Source organism: Mugil cephalus, chromosome 1 (assembly GCF_022458985.1).
Source record: "Mugil cephalus isolate CIBA_MC_2020 chromosome 1, CIBA_Mcephalus_1.1, whole genome shotgun sequence".
Classification (NCBI taxonomy): domain Eukaryota; kingdom Metazoa; phylum Chordata; class Actinopteri; order Mugiliformes; family Mugilidae; genus Mugil; species Mugil cephalus.
Window position 1 is genome coordinate 19,117,393 of NC_061770.1, and position 18,583 is coordinate 19,135,975.

Sequence of the window (18,583 nt, forward strand, 5' to 3'; positions counted from 1 at the left end):
AATTTAAATTTGTGGGGGAAAATAAGAAAATATATATAAAAAATGTCTAATCAACCAAAGAAATTGCGAAGCACCGTGCAGTACCTCCGCGGACACCCTGTTTATGACCTACGGTTTAGAGTGTCATTAAAAGATGTGATAGGTGGTTTGAGGTTCTGCTTCAATTTGACGACGTAGCCACGGCAACAGCGCAGAGCATACGCAGACCTTGTGGAGGCTCTAGCATCATAGCTGACGTGCACCTCCCCAGTTACTTTGAGCTAAGAACTGTGATTAGTCCTCTCGGTGTTTCCGCATGTTTCCGCTTTAGTATTTCCAGCTGCTTCTCCCTCTCCATCTCTTTTCGAATTAACGTCGCCTACCTTCTGCAGTACCCTAAGTGAGCCTTAACACTTCATGATCTTAAACACCTTTTTGTAGCCTCGATATTTTACGAATTAATGATCCATTGCTGCGCTCATTCTCACTAATATGTTGCAATGATTACAACTGAAGCTGCATTATATAATCTCTCCTGGGTGAGTGATGTCACCGATCGTGAAAAACGGGCATCACTTTCAACTTGGGCTCTTGCGGAGCCGTTGTCCATGTCTCATTAAAAGCTCTCACTTTGTGCCAGTAGATAATTACAGTGAGTTTACTGCAAGCCCTCACCTTGAAATATGGTACTCTTCACCGAGGCCAAGTGTCAGCTGGCTGTTCTGAAGGCGATCACAGAACAAAACTGACACGTGATCGCCACAGATGAGCTCAACCAAATTTCTAATTAGAAAAAATCATGGGCACCGCAAGGACATGGCTTCTGCTTTCATCTGAGCAGCAGGTAATGCACTCCAGAGTATAAGTGCACTACAAGCTTAATGCTTGCCTTGTTGTTGTTCTTTTATTCCCCTATCCCACATACAAGGCCGGTCTTTGAGCTGTTGCAGACGCTGGTGAGAGCTAGGAAATCAATGCACTCAAACAGGGATAAGAGGGGACTCGGGTTTGGATAACTCAGGGTGTCTTAGTGTGCATTATTCATTAGACAGGAGGGACACAGCCACAATTGCACTGCAGAGGTGTACTACTGGAGACAAAGAGTACGAAGCTTAACCAGATCACTCCCCAAACCTGCAGAAAGCCGCAAAGCCCGGTGTTTAGCTTTCTCTTCACTCACTCTGTTTCAAAGCAGGTACAGCACAGCTTCTGATGATAATTTTTAAATCTATTTGAGCAACAAGCAACAAGGACAAGGTGTTCTCTCTGGATGCGTACATGCAAGGCTGGGTTTTGTTGACTTGACAAAGCCACAGTCTGTCTCAGTGAGGACAAAGGCAGGACAAAGGTGAATCCCATATATGTTGAGAAGAAGATGGGATAAAAAAAAAGACACATGAAGCAGACTTTGGTAAACTTCACAATGCCGATGCGTGTGAGAAAGAAAGAGTGCACGCAGCCATTTACACCGATGGGATAAAATAACTAACTGAACTCTCATCAGAGCTCTAATATAATCAAACATAAACAAATGAACATATTTAATGCCCCTGTGTTAGTTAAAGAGATTTCTCATTGAACCTCGGCATCATCACAACGATTTCTCATGTGCATTGCAGTGGAATTTAATCTCACTCACTCTCACCAACTTCTTTTCAAAGAGACAGAGAGGAATCTAATCAAAAGCAACGTGTACGTACTTGTTAGTCATCGTCATTTGAAAATTACTCAAATTATTTAAATTCAGGGTAAATATGTGAACATATTAATCACGCTGCTCCTACACACAGCGTTCCTGCAAGTGGGTGGCCTTTTTACGGTCCAAGACTGGCGCATAACCAATAAAAAAAAAACAACAAAAAAAAAAAACACAGATTAATGGGAACACCTCAAGGGCATGCATTTCCACACTTTTGCGCAACCACTCTGCTAAACACTCTATATTTGTTATGAGTTGAGGTTGAGGTTGTCATTTTGTCACTGTCATTTCAGTCTTTGAAACAGCCGCTTCAGATCTGGAAAACTTTTAAATGACAGTAAAACCTAAGGGGGATGAGCGACAAAACCCATTTGAGGAGCTGAGTGCAATGTGTTTGATAAGAAAATATTAATTTGGACAGATAAACAGAGATGGAGAATATCGGCACCTGGGTATTGCTTTGACTGTGCTACATGCCTCCAAATGGGGGTATTTGTTTACCGTGTTCTCAAGAAAAAAAATCTATATATTGCTCGATAACTTCGATATATCTCGATAACTTCAGTGCTCGCGTTGGTGGGCTTTCAGAAACTGTGGAGGTGGGTGCTAAGTAAGTACATCATATATATGACATTTTCTTTGTGGTAGGTAGGTTTAAGGAAAATGTCTCATCTTTTTGCAGTTCGTGCATTTCTTCCATAAGTTCATTTCCTTCATTCAAAAATGTTATTGCTATGTGTAACCTTCACTGTGTACATGACAATGAGCTTCTTGAATTCTGAATTAAGTTGCCTTGTTGTTGTCATGCTAACAAAAGTGGTCTGTTTGAGGTTTTCGAAAGTAAACTGCAAAACATTACAACCCCATTAAGTTTTCGCAACTTAAACTAATCCACTGTCTTGGCTTCTTGTAAGTTTCATCTGTGTGGTCAGAGTTCATTTAACTCATATCTGTAACTCTTGGGTTGAAAAAAGTGATGGGAAATCTAGAGGCTGCTGCCATTTCCTCATTTTTGAAAACATATATAATATGGTAATACATTTGAAGCTCTACAAAAGAAAATTAAATCACAAAAAACACTGACACCCTGAAGTGGCAGCTCTCGATTGATCAAATTTTAATTTGATCAAATTTCCTCCTCTCTAAGCGGCCTAAATAAAATAAATGTTACGTGTCTGGCAAGATGTGAGTTTAATCCGTCTGAAGTTAAGGTTAACTTTAAAACTTGCCATTAGTCGCCAAGATGAGAAATCTAAGTAGGAGCAATAACATCAGTGCTTAATTGACTTAATTGACCTTAATTTGAAACGTGAATTGAAATAGTGAGGAACTGTGAGTGAGTTTTCTTCAATGAGTAATGTAACACCCAAACATATTACCAGGATTTCACAACATTTTACTGTAATTTGCAAAATTTTAATGTAACATTCACAATAAAATACTAATATATACATATATACTTCCACGGTAATTATACAGTTATCAACTGTAACTATAACACCGTAAATTCTTTACAGTAAATTACTGCGGAATTACTGTGAAAGTAATTATTGGCCAGTAAGTGACTGTGCATTTACAGTGAAAATTTTAACAGAGCATAATAAGTCGTACTAACTCATAGCTACGTCAAGTTGAAAGAAGAAGTGATCGTTATATATTACGTAGCTTTTTGAGTTGAAAGCTCTAACTTGTACTGACTTGAAATGTTTAACAGTGTATGATCTCACAAGTTGAATTTGAATACAGCAATATACAGTGGTCACTCTTTAAAATAAATTCAAGAGCAGAAGCTGTTTCTCTTTGGCACACTATTGCTTTAAGAAACGAATGAATCCCTACACCCAGGACTGAGGACAGTTAAGAGTTTTGTGTGCTTTTGTTTTCATTATTATACTGTTTGTAGTGAAACTAAAGATAAAAAGAACGTATCAAAAAGCAGTGCTCTGATACCGATTCCAGGCACCGAATTCATGACATTTGCAATGGCAGTAATTGATTAATCTTGAAGTAGTCTGGGTTGTAACCTCCTTTCAGAGGGACAACTACCTCCATTTCACGGTTCAAGAACTCAGATTTTCTAAGTGAGAAGACAGATTGGTTGAAGGTTAAATGCTCAGGCAAGACAGTCATTAGTGTGCAGCGAGTGAAGGCTGGGGTGGTGGTAAGAGAGAAAGCCTCTACTTCTTGATTTTCTGTGAGATATCTCCCCACACAGGCAATTTGGTCCCTGGAGCCAGGAGTCGCAAGTCGGTACTGACAATAGCAAACTAACATGAAAATTAGAAAAAAAAAGCCAAAACAACAACAACAACAAAAACACTCATTGAGTAGTCGCATTGAAGTATTTCTCAGTACTTTTGTGGTTTTAGACATGTTGTTTTAGCTATCAAGTATGTCACAAATTATGCATTGGGATCAACAACAGGAACATTGCTCTTACATATTGTGGCATAATGATGTTTGCTCTATACCATAGGTCTTCAACAGGGGGTCTGTGACCCTAAGGGGGGTCGCAAATTGTTTGATTGATCAGACGTTTTTTGTATACTTTTTAATCTGTCAATTGGCCTGAAATACTTTGGAGACCCCTGCTCTATATAATTACATAAAGTTGAACATAAAAAGACAAATTTTGAGCAAGAGTAAATGGAAATCGTCAAAAATATGAGACAACACGTCTTAACCTGATTCTACAGGCAGAGGGCGTGACTGAAACACTGAAAGAGCACCAGCTGTTGAACTTTCACGATACTGTATGTATACATGGTAATTCATGGTGAGAAGTGATTCGAGTCCAGTGCATTTTTCAGACTGTTGCTCTCTGCATTATTAAAGGTGTGAATCCAGAATATGTCTCACTTTTTCAGCTGTTTAATGATGTAGCCTCCTCTTGGGCACGGTACATTAAGATTAGTTCCAACTAAGAAGAGAAGAGAGTGACCCATATTTACAATCCCGTCTCCTAGATGGTATGGTCGCATAAAGTACAACAACCCACATGAGGCAAATATAGTTTACAGAAATATACTGCCGCCCCGTATGCGCTTATTAACATAACTGAGGAAGATTTGCAATGTGTTTTCCTTGCACCGGTCATTTTAGTGTTAGACTCGTTTTAAATAAGCATGAAAATCAATGCACCAGAACCGGAGATAACATCTTTGGTCCTCCGTTCATTCTGCTTTCTCCCTCAAAACCTGTAAACAGACTTTGATGTGTAAAATCGATTGAGTTCTCCTTTAAGCGGCTCAAAGCACACTCCAAACTCAAAGTGAGATGTTGTGACATCAAAGCAAAAAAATATCCCGCCACCCCAGACATCCTCCTGTAATTACAACTTCCAGATTTGGAAAAAGCAAGCAAACGGAAGCCAGGTGGCAATTGCATTTCCTTCAGAAACATAACACACATCTCAATTTTTCTAATTGTTGCCTGATGGTCTTAGATTATTAATTTAAAATGTTCCAGTTGCTTGGCATACATGATGGACACTTACTCTTTATCTCAGTTATTTCAGACTGCTGCCATTCACCTTTTTTGGAGCAGAGCCTGAGACAGATGTGTGCTGCTTTCAAACAATGCCTGCATTTCCTGGTGGAATGCAGAGTCAACACAGGCATGCAGCTTTTGCTCCTTGGTTCTCTGCCGCAATCCCATTCAGTTATTTCACCCGCTCTTTTGGACAGTATCACCCTGGATGTGCTTCACAGCAGTGTCTTGCAGCTATATGGTGCACCCCTCAATGAGTGGGTCATTACAGGCCACCTTGACAGATCGAAGGCAGCTACCTGTCAAGTCGTGGCCTACGAGCACAGGTGTACAGGCATGTGTGGGTTTTTATTTATTCTCCAACATTCACTGTACACCAGTGCTTGTGTGCCCTATCATGCCCACCCAGCTTCTTGGGTTTATGAGCAACACTTGTCTTATTAGGTCCAAAAGTTAGTTTGAAAAGTTGTGCATCATAGCACAGACACACACAGACAAACTGCAGAGAATTCGCCTTCTGTGATTAAAGATTACTAGTTTTCTATTGTCGATTAATTTTCTATGAGTTGATTTGTGGCCAGGAGCTGTGGTAGAAGTGTACACGAATAGTGAAAAGTGCCCATCAAAACCTCCCCCCCGAGCCTTTAAATTGTTTATGAGGTTCGGTCATGAGAAAAAAAAAGAAAAAAAAGAAAGCAGAATTCAATCAACAGTCTAAAAACAAGCTCACCTCAGTTCAAAGTTCTGTAAAACACCCAGACCTCACATCTGAGAAGCTGGAAAAGGATCATAAAAGGACATAATTTTCTGTACAGCAATTATTGCACCAAATGTTTCAACACTATTAGGAATAATAACAATAATAATAATGCATCACTTTTATATAGCGGCCTCTCTGACCACCACCAAACATCACTCACTTGCAGTCATACACCAGTGGAGTTAATACACTGGACTGCCGCTCTACTTCCATATTGCTCCCATTTTCCCACGCTGTCAAAATCAGTTCAATCCTCAAGTGGCACGCCACTATTTTCATCCAATGAACTTCCCGTCCCCCTTCCCCTAGCCAATCATTCCCTTGTCTCTGTGCTTCATAATCACTGTCATTGTATCACTCCATCCACATGCTGTCTGCTACTCGACCCTCCGCCTCCTCCTCCTCCTCCTCCCTATCTCCACTTCTTCATCCTAGAAGTCTTCACCAAGAGCATCCGTCAGTCACCTTCCAACTTCTTCTTCTTCTCCACCACCACAAGCATCTAGACTACAAGAGGTGGGTCCTCCCAAAGTTTTTCAGGCCAACGACTCCCAAACTGATGGAGAGATTAAGTATTGGCCTCCCACCGACTATATATGTTAAACTCTGGCTAGTGCTATTTATAAATATACATTATTATCATCATGTTGCATTCAATATTAAGCTATTCAGATGATACGCAGGTTCAAATAATTTCCTTGCTTCAAACATGTGCAACAGTAGGATGGCCATAGACATAAACTTATCTGATGTAAACATACTAAACTGGTGTATTGACAGACAAAGAAAATGTATAAAAAATGGCTAAAGATTTTTGATGATCACTCTAGGCGTCTGACCTTGCACGTTCATGTTAATATTTCCTTAATGAATGTTCATTCTTCACCTTTTATGTCAAATGACGGTAATACTGTACTCCTCTTCAGGGACAAATTTTATGTCAGCCATAAAACCAGAGAAACACTGTTTTTAGTGCAGTAAGTTTGAGAATTATTGCATCCGTCTCCTGAATCATTCTCCTGGGGGGAGGTTCTCCACCAATATCTCTTTAGTTTACTGGTCAGTAACACAGAGTCTTAATCGAAGCTTAAAAAAAACAAAACAAAACAAACAAACAAAAAAAAACAAGCCTAAACCCTGGATATGGACTATCAACTTGTTACTACACACAAGACGTTACAGCTAGCTGAGTTCCTTCGGGTTCTTACAGTGCTCATCTCCCGGGAAGTTTCACACGTTCCGTTCTAGCCACATCAAGCCTGTTCTAGTTTTGTGTTGATATCTGAGCAGCTGATTGAGGTGCTCACTGTCTCATCGTTTGATTCAAACTGAATGGCATCACGCGGTGTCAAGGACAAGGAGGATTTCCCTAAGTCATTGTGTGCGCGCGCAGGCAACCATCTGTCCGTGAAATTTGGTTCCAACAAAGAGCACAGGTCCTGTCTAAAATCTGCTTTTCGCCTTAATCACAACTCACGACGCAAATTAAACCAGCGCCGCGGAAAATGTAGGTTGAACAGATGATGTTCAAATGTAGAATTTTATCTTTGATTGTCTTTCTTGGCTTTCTCTTCTTATTTTCACAGAGAAGCAACTCTCAGAGGCTCATTTCATAGCAATGTTTCCAGCTCACAATGTTTCTGTCCCCAAATGAAACACCACGAAGACGAAATCTGTTGACTAGCAATCGATAAACAGAGTCAGTTCACGCATTTCCTCAAATTGAACCGTGTAGGAGAGTCCCTTGAAGCAAACAAATGAATCAGTTGGCCTTTGTTCAAAAGGTAATGCATGGGTACTTTTCATTTAATAAAGTAAAAAACAAACAAAAAAAAATAATAATCACAGACAAAAGACTAATCATGGCAAAATAACAACCCTAAAACCAATAAAAGAATAATAACACAGGAGAGCCCAGGCGTTTGCATACACCTTTTATATATATATGCTGTTATCTAACTGTTCCCCACACAGTTCAGCTTGATTAAATAAATCCACTAACTACATTGCCGCTATATTGCTTCTTTAATTTGCAGACAAATAAGCCGCAAAGCTAAGTATCAGGTTTCTAAATGGTCTATAAATATTACATATGACAGTATGGTAAGCACAAGGCAGTGTTCGCGATTATGTTAATGTGTGATTACATTAGAAAAGCGTGTGTGACACTAATGCAAAAAAATAAATAAAAAAATAAAATAAAATCTGCATTTTCTTGCTCAGAGCGGGCCCTGAAAATTGTTGTCTTTCTGACTCCTGGTAGTGTTGACAAGTCGCTCATTTTCGCATCTCATTTACAGCCTTGGGGATGAGAGTAAGAAATGTATTTAAATGACACCTTCCAAACAACAATGAAAAGTTCATGCGGTGTTTTTCCCCTCGGAGAGCGGATGGAAATGAGTAAAACATGCATGAGGTAAAATTCAGGGATTTTTTTCTTTTTTTTTCTTTTGCAAGAAATTATCTCAGTAAAGCGATAAGAAACCCCCTCCTCCCAGGCTCGGGCTTTAAAGAACTCATGAAACATTCAAGCCAAGTTGTAGATATTTGTGTTTAGGGTAGCTTTACAATTAAGTGTTCCTCGGAGCTTCCATGTGTCATTATTAGTGGTGTGCCTGAACGGGTAAGGAATACTAAATGTTCACTCAGTAGATTAATCCAAATATTCTTTTTCTTCCCCTTTGCCTTTCTGCAGCTTAGCGGGGCATTCACTAATTTCTTCTGTAATTATCACTTTACCATTGGCTCAAACAGAAGTAGATTCTTTTAATTCCCACTCAACATTGTGAGTGGATTATGAGCCAGAGGCCTAGTGCATATAACAAGTTGTGACTGTTTAATCTCTATGAGCTGGCAGGCTGTCATGTGCTGTGTGCTGCGAGTGATGAAAAACGTAATGAACTGACAGAGATGCGTAACCCCTGACACAATGCTTTCTGCTGTTTCTTGTTTTTTTTTTTTTCTTGAATATCAGAAATTAAGTCAGAAAATGCTTTAGATGTCTGTGTTTACATACAGGCAACATACGAATCACACAGTGCTTGACTTATTATACTTTCTGTCGCCTTCTGTCAAGTGCAAATGCCTGACATTATTGTGCAATATAAAGGTTAATGCTTCAGAGTTTCAGTTCTACATATTCCAAGTATGTTAAAGTTAGTTTACCAAAGGAAAAAAAAAAGGTTTACAGGTCACTCTTTTCCCTCAGCTTAATGTGCAGTAGATTCATACAAGCATTAAACAAGTTTATATGTCGTGCTACTTTATCGGCTTCTTCTCTATCAGCTTCTTCTCTGTTCTTTTAATTGACAACTGCTTTGTAAGTTAAAGGCTCTGTTCGCCCACACAGGTGTGTTTTCGCCTCCCCAGGTTGACTGCATCTGTCATATCAGCACAGGTGCAACTGAGAGCATCGCCAGTGGCTGCATCACATTGGTGCAGGTTTCTGGGTCCCTGCGTTGAGCACGTTGACTATTCATTTTCCAGCACGCTGGGACAATTACACGGAATGGAGCCAACACACATGTTTGGCCTGTGATGACAGCTAAGGTGTTCCTGATGACATTACTGCATTTATGTGAGCAAGCTGTGTGTGCTGCTTTTACTCTTATGGCTTATTGGGATGCTTGATGGAACCGAGGCATCGTTAAAAGAAATTATAGTGTGCTCTGACAAATGTGAATACATTTGTGGTCTATGTGTTTGGAGGGGACTGTAAAAGTTTGCATACTCTGCCTGATCATTTGATGCATAACAAGAAGTTAGAATTGTCCATCAAAATGCCACATTATTAATGCATCATCCATAACATTTTAAACGTCACATAATGTGCAGCACATTGTAATGCTCTAGGTCTATTTGCTAGTTTAATGTACATTGGGGAAAACGTGCCTGTAATTTCGTATCCCAAAAAACACGTTTAATTGTTAATGTAAATGCCTTAATTACCCAAAACAAAAATCTTTAGATAACACAAATCTCTTATTTATATATATAAAAATAAGAATAATATAAGAATAATAAGAGTGATGGCGTTTTTTAAAACGTTGAACCAGCAGCCTGAGAGAAAAAAAAAAAAAAAAAAAAAAAAAAAAAAGATCCTCTTGTATCCTCCGCTAATGTCCCGTGTGCCACTGCCTCTGCGCGCACGCAGTTTCAGTCCTAATCTGAGGACGAGCTGGACTCCCGGATCGAAGACCGATTTCAGGCTGGCTGTGATCGGTCTCTGCTTCTGAAATAAATTAAATTAGTTCATATAGTGAAATGTAAAAACCTCCGTTGTGCACGCGTCCTCCCTTAGAAGCCACCAGCGCGGTTTGTTTTCTTTTTTTTTCTTTTCTTTTGGTTAATCCGTTTGTCTGCTGTGCGAATTGAGCTGCCCGGGTAATCTCTATGAATGTGTCGGCGACTTGAGTGAATGGAGCACTGGGCTGCTGGTAACTATTCAGACTGTGAAAGCCCTGCCGCTGAGGATGGAGAGAGCCAGCGTTTAGGTTTAGTTCAGCCGTCTGAAGGCGAGAAGAGAGTTTGGAGCCATTTCTGCGAGAGCGACATCCGCACTTAAAATAAATAGACCAACTTAACTGTCGCCGTCGACTCGATGCTGCTGGAAGCCGCTGGGCTGGAGGAGTGAGGAGATGCGGGGTGTAACATGGATATACGAGAAGGAAACAACAAACACCGAAGGGGATGCATCAAGGTAAATGTAGTTAGACAGTTTGCTTTATTCCATATCCTGCTTAAACTGTAGCGATGTTTCTCTAGTGGTTGCTGTATTGGGTTTGTGACATATGATATTTAGATTTTAACTTCTTATTTTGTCTTCTACTTAAATGTTCCCATCTTAAACTAGTGTAAAATCTTAAATTTCTAAACACGTTATGGATGCGTATGTTTTAATTCTCTTTAAGGCGAATTTACTCAGCGCACATAGACGGCGCACATGCCCAGGCATATGTTCATGGCTTCAGGACCGTGCATCACTTACAAAAACGGCTCTCAAATCCCATATTTCCAGTTCCCAGCTGAGTTTTACAGTTTCTCATTATAGATAATATAGCACTCACTGCGTCCTCTAATTGTCACAATCATCGTTATGGCTACCATGCAGCTTTTCTGGGAGGGGGCTCAAATCCACCTATCTCGTTCATTTAAAACCTCTCTCAGAATTGTCGCCAGTGATCAACAGGGGATTGGACTAGGTCTCATCATATATGCCTTTCTTTGACCACCCAGACCAGCTTGATTGGTTCAGGCTGTCTCAAGTCCTCAAACAGGCAACTCTGGGGGGAAATATTCTCATGAAATCAAGTGTCCATGTGTCTGAGAGGGATTCTGTTATTTAGTCAATTAGAGGAGGCTTTTGTTTGAACATTCTTTGTCACATAATGTTTGCTGTCTGTGTCATTTTGACCTTCTACTTGCAACGGTGTCTCAGTGTTGTGAGCGATGTCTTGGTGACATGGAGACAGTTGCTGCAGCCCAAACATAAAGTTTAATTCCAGAAACTGATCAATACTCTGAGTGCAGTTACTCTTCTTACCTTTTTCATATTCTAGTGGTTGCAATAGTAGCGCTACTACATATCTCCTTTGGGAAGTGTGCTTATATGGCTGTACACGTTACCAATGATGTCAGCGGCTCGGAAAGAGGAGGTGGATGAACATGAAGTTCATAGCATCCCGCTGAGCGGAGCCTGCTATGCATGAGAAGAGGAAATCTATAGACTGAAGAAGGTTGATGCAGGGGGGAACAAAAATTATGTGCATTCTGATAGTACGAGAAGGGGATGTTTTTTCTTTGGCCGTTTTAACAGATAAGCGTGGTGACTGGATGATCCACGCGGTGCAGCAGACCACTAAAATTTTAACGGAGCTCTTGAATGCTTTAATCTTAATCTTTTATTCCACTGCGTTTCTTACGACGTGTGGGCAACATGCTTATCAGCTGATTTAAAATACTCTAATCAGTATGTAGATTAAAATACATCCTTCTCACATATCATGTTTTTTCACACCAGTTCAGTAAAAAAAGAAAAAAGAAAAACAAGTTAACTAAAAAACAGATACATGTTGACTTGGTAAGTGGTGAAATCTAACAGGCACATGCAGCAAACAGTTTCACGTGTTGTATTAAGTGTTGCCTCCGTCCTCTGCAGCTGTGTGGATATTGCATATTATCGTAGTAATTTGAAACCTATATTGACCATGTAGTCAGAAAATGTAAAAACCAAATCTGAGATAATGTGTGGAAAAATGCATTTCCCTTTTAAAATTGAAAGTAGCACTCCCAAGTTGCAGTTTAATTGGCAATACGTTGACTTCTAGTGGGAACGCTGCACTATTTATGGTACAGAATTGAATTGTGTAGGCTACAGTATATACTTTTACCATACTGTGCAGTTTTATGATCAGTATGTATGACGCTGGAACAGATGCCTAAAGCTGAAGCGCTTTCAGACACTTAACGCATTTAGTCTAAGAGGATCTTTCGTTCCTTGCAGCAATGATAGCTTTTCTGTTCCCCATTACGGGCTTAAAATGACCTCCCATGATAACTGCTGAGTTCAGCCAAGATGTTTCAACAGGACTTAAATCGGTGCATTTAAGGAACTATTAATTGATGGGATCTTAAATCCTAATGGGCTTGCTAATTAGTACTCCAGCAAATGCTGGAATTGTCAGCTGCTTGCGCCTAAAACCATTTAGACAGGGCTACTGTAACATCTGCTAGAAAACCAAGCAAGAAAGCGTGTTTGCAGAGCTTCTCTCAGCAACAAGGCAACACAAAGTGCTTTAGGGAATAGCTTGTGTGAAGGATACAGGAGGATCTATTAGCAGAAATTGAATGTAGTTTTCTCATTCAGTTTGGCATAACCAGATGCAATTCGTACCAGAATCGTCTACTAAATCTGGTCAGACAACATTTCAGTTCCATTATGGGGCATGCATTTTTGTTCACTAGACATGTGTAATACTCTTTCTGTCCATCATCGTATATACCCAACCCAAATGACCCAAGATCTTTGCGTGAGCATAATCAGTTTCCCAAAGGAGCAGCTCCAGCTCCCTTGTGGGCTAGGGGAGTTTGGTCTGGCTTCCAGGCTAATTCTCATTATCCATCACGAGTCATTGCATTATCGCTAGCTTAGAATGAACCCTTTAGCTAGGGTCTTCTTCCTCGGGACGGTTGTGCCAGCATGTTTCAAAAACCAAGCACTGCCCCTAGAGACGGCCTTCTGCATAGCAGCAATTGCTGCGTTTCCATGAACCCTAGAAATGCGCAAAACCCAAATATCGCAATAAAAAACTCGAACTCGAAACAAAGCGCAATTCGAAATTTCAGAAATATTGCTTTTATTCTGCAAAATTTCATTTTTATTATGGAAACGCAGCTATTAATGTGTTATCTGCCATAGTAGCTGAGAGAAAGGTGTTAAATGTGTTGCAAATTTGTTGTAATTTGTCAACTTAACCAACTAGATGCTGCAAAACCTACACACTGGACATGTAAGACAAAGATTGTGTTGCATTACTATCTGACTGCTTCCATGCACTGTACAGTACTACCATGTACACTACGCAAGGTCCCTGAATTTTGACAATGTTGCTTTGCCCAGCGCAACGACAGAAGCACAGTGGTGATCTTAGTTTGAGCTAATTTTAGCAATGAAATGTAATAATCTATAATAATGAAATATCTTTTTTTAATTGATTGAAATATGTTAATAGGTAAGGCTGAAGTCGAGTGACAAACTGTGTAAAAATGTACCTTAGTGCCCTGTTCTACCACCAGGGGGAGGCAGGTGTTTAATACTAACTGGTGTACCAGTTTACCTGCCTTGTAGGAGGCGCACCTTCCTGTGTCCAGGTAGTAAAAAATGTTGCCTGGCTGCTTCACTTTATCAGAAAAACCTTTATTGGCCAAGTATGTGTGCACATACAAGAAATTTGACAGCAGTAAGTGTAAAACAGAAATCTTGACAATCTGTACAACGTAATAGAGATATATACAATATTCCAGGAGTTTGTACAGTGAGTACAAACACAATTACTGCAGAGTTATAGTTATTGTTCATGTGAATGGTCTCACACTCTGTGACTGCTCAGTTGGTCAGAGCAACAGCCCGGGGGAACAAACTGTCTTTGTGGCGGGTGGTTTGGGCGTACAGTGCTCTGTAACGCTGGCCTGAGGGGAGGAGTCTGAACAGATCCTATCCGGGTTCTGAGGGCCAGGCGATGAAGCCCAAGTGGAAGTGCAAAAAATTGCAGTTCATCGAGTGGCCACTTGAGGCTAGTTGCAAAAGGGAGCAAATTCCCATAGACCCCCATGTTAAAAAGCCCAATTTGACAGCATTATTAAACATGTTTAAAAATCGTTTTGATCTCAATGGTTTATTTCACTATTGATGACAACTGTACGGGGGGTTAATATTTTTCTAACGCGTTCATTTATTTTTTATTAAGTTTTAAAATTCTGCATAATTAAGGGCGTTCCAACTCTGAGTGACCGGCAGTAGCCTGAGCTAACTGGTAGCAGAGGGTTCGGGGGGGATGGCTCAACGTCCAACATGACCCCCTACGTCCATATTTGGAGTATCTGCGTGTGGGTGGAGTAAAACTCATCCAACATGGCGACGGCGGGCTCTGCCCAGTTCTGGCTTCATTTTCGAGGTTCAGAATCCAATTGGTGACGTCACGATGGGTTTGTCCGTAGTATATACAGTCAATGGTGAGGGCTCTGTGGAGATTTTACCGGCCCACCTCCTGACCCTGGACCAGTACAAATTGTAAAAACGTTTTTTAGCGTCTGTCTGGTTAAGCTAGCCACCTGATGCAAATGCTAATGCCACATTAGGACTTTTAAATGCAAAAACATAGAAAGTCAGTGTCAACAGATGTAGCTGCTAACAGCGCTCACAGGAGCAACAGAACTCTGATTTTATTTTTCCAACAGTATTTAAAAAGATGACTTAATGGTGCTCTCCACTCTGAGTATATATTTAAGTTAGCAGCGGCAGTGAACATGGATATACGGTGTTTGCTACACTGGTCGTGTCGATTGCGACAGTATTTGTGAGCATCTGTTTTAGCTGAGCAGCTGTTTCCAGCAGCTGGACTTACTGCAGTTAACAAGTCATCCATCATGTAGATGGCTGAAAATTCGTTTTCAGGTATGAAAATGATGTTATTTAAAAATAATTTGACTCTGGTCTGCTACGAAGAGATTAAAAGTGTTACAAGTTATTTACTGAGGAAAACACAGTGTGGAACAGATTGTGTTGCGCCAATCATTGAACGGTAATTTAAAATAAATAATGAGAGTATAGGGAGGTGTATACTCATCTCCTTTAAATGCCCAACAAAGGCTTTGTGGTTCTACCACTGTATGGTGAAGCATCAATTGTATTTAATTATTTTCATGTAGTCAATAATCAGTTATTGATCATGTGCATGGCTAGCTGTCAGTGAAGGAAATTGCTTGCAGCCCTAGTAGTGAATCTTTGCAGATTTGCAATTTACCATTTAGACTTCTAATACACATACGTGTATGGTGGTACTGTGTGAAAAATAAAGTTAATAATAATGTTGTAGTGTTGACGCTCTAACCACAGCAGCCGTTGGTTCCTTCAAAATTAGTTAGTGGTTCCTCTCTTTGTGCTACATGATGGCTACCATCTAAGTGTCAGAAATTTGACACGCAGCTTTTCGTCCATAATGATTACACCATCTTGGTATACTGCACTGCATCCTGCATCACTGTACTTGTCAGGACAAACGCACTGACGCGCTCAAAATGTGACACTGCAAAAACAGAAAACACAGGAAAATCAAAAGGATCATCGACACCCGGGCCAGTCTCTCCGACAAGGCTATTTTCAGCCACTTTATCAATTCAGTTACATTCATCACATTATAGTGATGACAATGAGTGCATCGTTTGCGGTCCAACCATACAATCTATGTTGTCTAAATCAGTTTTTCAGAAGATTTCTAACTGAATTTCGATGTCCAAGTCAATATTGATGTACAAACGTGTTACCATACACTGGATGTTTATATAGCAGGAACCTTTCTATGTACTCTAGAGCTCAGTCGCTCTTTACAGGGGACACTGGGAGACTGGGATAAGTGCATTGGTGGAGCGCCCCTGGTGCGGTCTGGAGAAATGGAGAATCTGGCATGTGTTATGTCGTGCCTGCGGCTTGTGTGCTTAGATCAAAACACTATTAGTCTCTTTGTCCTGTGCCACTATTTGAGGTAGAATCTTGGCTGAGAAAAATGTTGGCACTTCCTTAGCTCCCGTGGCGTGCCATTTGTGAGGAAGAGGGAAAAAAAAAAAAAAAAAAACAAGCGTTGGCATAATGTTCAGCTCAAGAAAGTTGCGAGCTAATTGATCATATGCACATAGCCTCTTGAAGAGTAAGATTGGCGGAGCCGAAGTTAAGATTTGTTTGACATTTTCATCCCTGTGCAACTTCAAAAGTGCTCTCGGGTTCAGTGTTTACAGTCGGCACGGGAAGAAGCAAGCACCTTCACTTTTGAAAGCACATCAAAACTTCTCATATTTAAATGCGCAGGAGGCTACAAAGACGGATGTGGCACCTGCTTCACACACGGCAACAACCGCGTCAGATTAATGACGGAAAAAGAAAGCAAACCTTAAAAAACAAATTGTACTGTCACTGTAAACACTCCCACAAAAGTTTAATTAAATAAGAAAAATGGCTGTTGTACAGCTGTTAAATGGTAAATCCTGAGATTCATGTGCACAATGATTCAGGGGTGGGGTTGGGGGGGGGGGGGGGTCCTATTAGCAGAAATTGAAAGTAGTGTTCTCATTTGGTCTCATACAGGCAGACTGAGAGAATCAAAGTAAGCAGGATTAGGAAGAAATTTCACATTTCCTACTACTACTACTCGTGTCTCCAAAAAATAAATATTAAATGACTGGAGGCACTCAGAGCTCTGAGATGAGCCGCGCGCGCAGCAAAACACCGATCGAGCTGGTGTCTGCAGATCAAGTCAAGTCATAGCTCAGGTGATTAAAGATGCAGCATTGTATGCCATTTTTCTCAGTCTTGTCTCGTTCCTGCAGAGCGCGGGAGTCTGGTCTCATTCATGATTCAGAGCTCGGGGGTGGTGGGTGTGAGTGTGTGTGAGATCCCCGTGGTTTTTAGTGTGAATTCTATCTTCATGTGGACTCTTCAACCAAAGGGACCCGCAGTACACTTCTATTAATACATTTTTGAGCCTCGAAAAATTGATGGCGGCTGAAAGATCGGGGTGTGTAGAGGACGGGGTCGAATCAGCTGCCGTCACTGTCAGCTCCCGTGGCTGACTGAACTACAATCTGTGGTTTATCAACTCCAGCTGGGGCTGTCAGAGAACAAGAGGTGTCACTCTGACAGCGCTGAAATTCAGAAGAACGCTTTGTCTACTACAATTCTGAGGTTTTCCAGAAAGCAGCTGCGTTTCCTCAAAAGTCAGATAAAATAAAACGTTCCGTTTTTGGCAAATGTAGCCAGGATCATCATCGAGATCTCATCAAGCATGACTTCTGCTGGCCCTCTCCAGACGTGGGATGTACCAAACTTCAAACTTCATGTTTGGCAGTTGGATTTGACAAGTACTGTTCTGGAGTACAGACTCTTGAGTACTTGAAGACGACTGTGAAATGTGTTCGGGATACTACGCAAGTTGTCTCTAGATGCATCCTCGATATAACCGAGGAGGCAAGTTCACATCTGTGTATTTGGAGTGTACTCGGCCTTTGAGTTGGTGCAGCACTTGACTGACTGACGTTTCGCAAAAACATGAGTGAAGACAAGAACCCATACTGATGAGCACCCCTGACTTTTATTCACTCCGTCACAGCTGTGGCTAGTTAAATATAGCCCGTGCAATACAGAGACGCCGTCACTGCCAGTGCAATGGTAGTGGAGGGGCAAACGGGCCTAATGTAAGTATTCCATGAATATGCATGTTTGTCCCATGTGGGCTAAAACATCATCAGAGAAGTTTCCAGTAGGGAAAGAAACATGATAGTAACGCCATTGAAAACATATGTTCTTCTCAGGTATGATGATGTCTTCCCATTTGTTAATTATAATAAAAAATAATAGTCTTTATAGCACTTTTCAAATCTCCGTTACAAAGTGCCTCACAGCAACACAACATGACAAAACATCAGTCATTTTCTATTAAAGACAAGTAGTGCTACTTGATAAATGGATATTTCAAATAGCGACTTAACGGAGCGCTCACAGAGTCAGCTGACCTGAGTTCCTCAGGCAGATCGTTGCACAGCGGTCCGGGTCCTCACCGAGAACGCCCCGTCACCTTTTGTTTTCATCTGGAACACTGTAGACCTCTGCCCAAGGATCTCAAGGTACATGCCGGCTCGTAGGCTACTAAAAGGTCAGTGATGTCCCGGGAGCAGCCACGAAGAGCTGAAAAGTATGAAAAGTGATCAGTAAGATCTTAAAATCGATTCTGGACACCTGCTAAGACCGGACTGATATGATCCCCTTTCCTGGTTAAAAGCAGATAAATTTCCGACCGTCTGAAGTCATGACATTGATTTATTGTCCAATTAGATAAAAAGACTGCTTAAAATAATCCTGATCCAATGAAATAAAAGCACGTAAAATAGTC

The 18,583-nt window shown here is 40.8% G+C and overlaps 1 protein-coding gene across 4 annotated transcripts in view; it reads left to right on the top strand.

Moving 5' to 3' along the window:
* The first annotated feature begins 10,052 nt into the window (after window positions 1-10,052).
* Window positions 10,053-18,583, top strand: part of cntn3a.1 (contactin 3a, tandem duplicate 1) — an 86,037-nt gene continuing 77,506 nt past the window's right edge. For 3 of the 4 annotated variants that reach the window (XM_047583305.1, XM_047583314.1, XM_047583332.1), the window contains exon 1: window positions 10,053-10,626. The gene's annotated coding sequence lies outside the window, so the exon portion shown is untranslated. The remainder of the gene's footprint in view (window positions 10,627-18,583) is intronic. The other variant, XM_047583324.1, reaches the window with a different exon arrangement.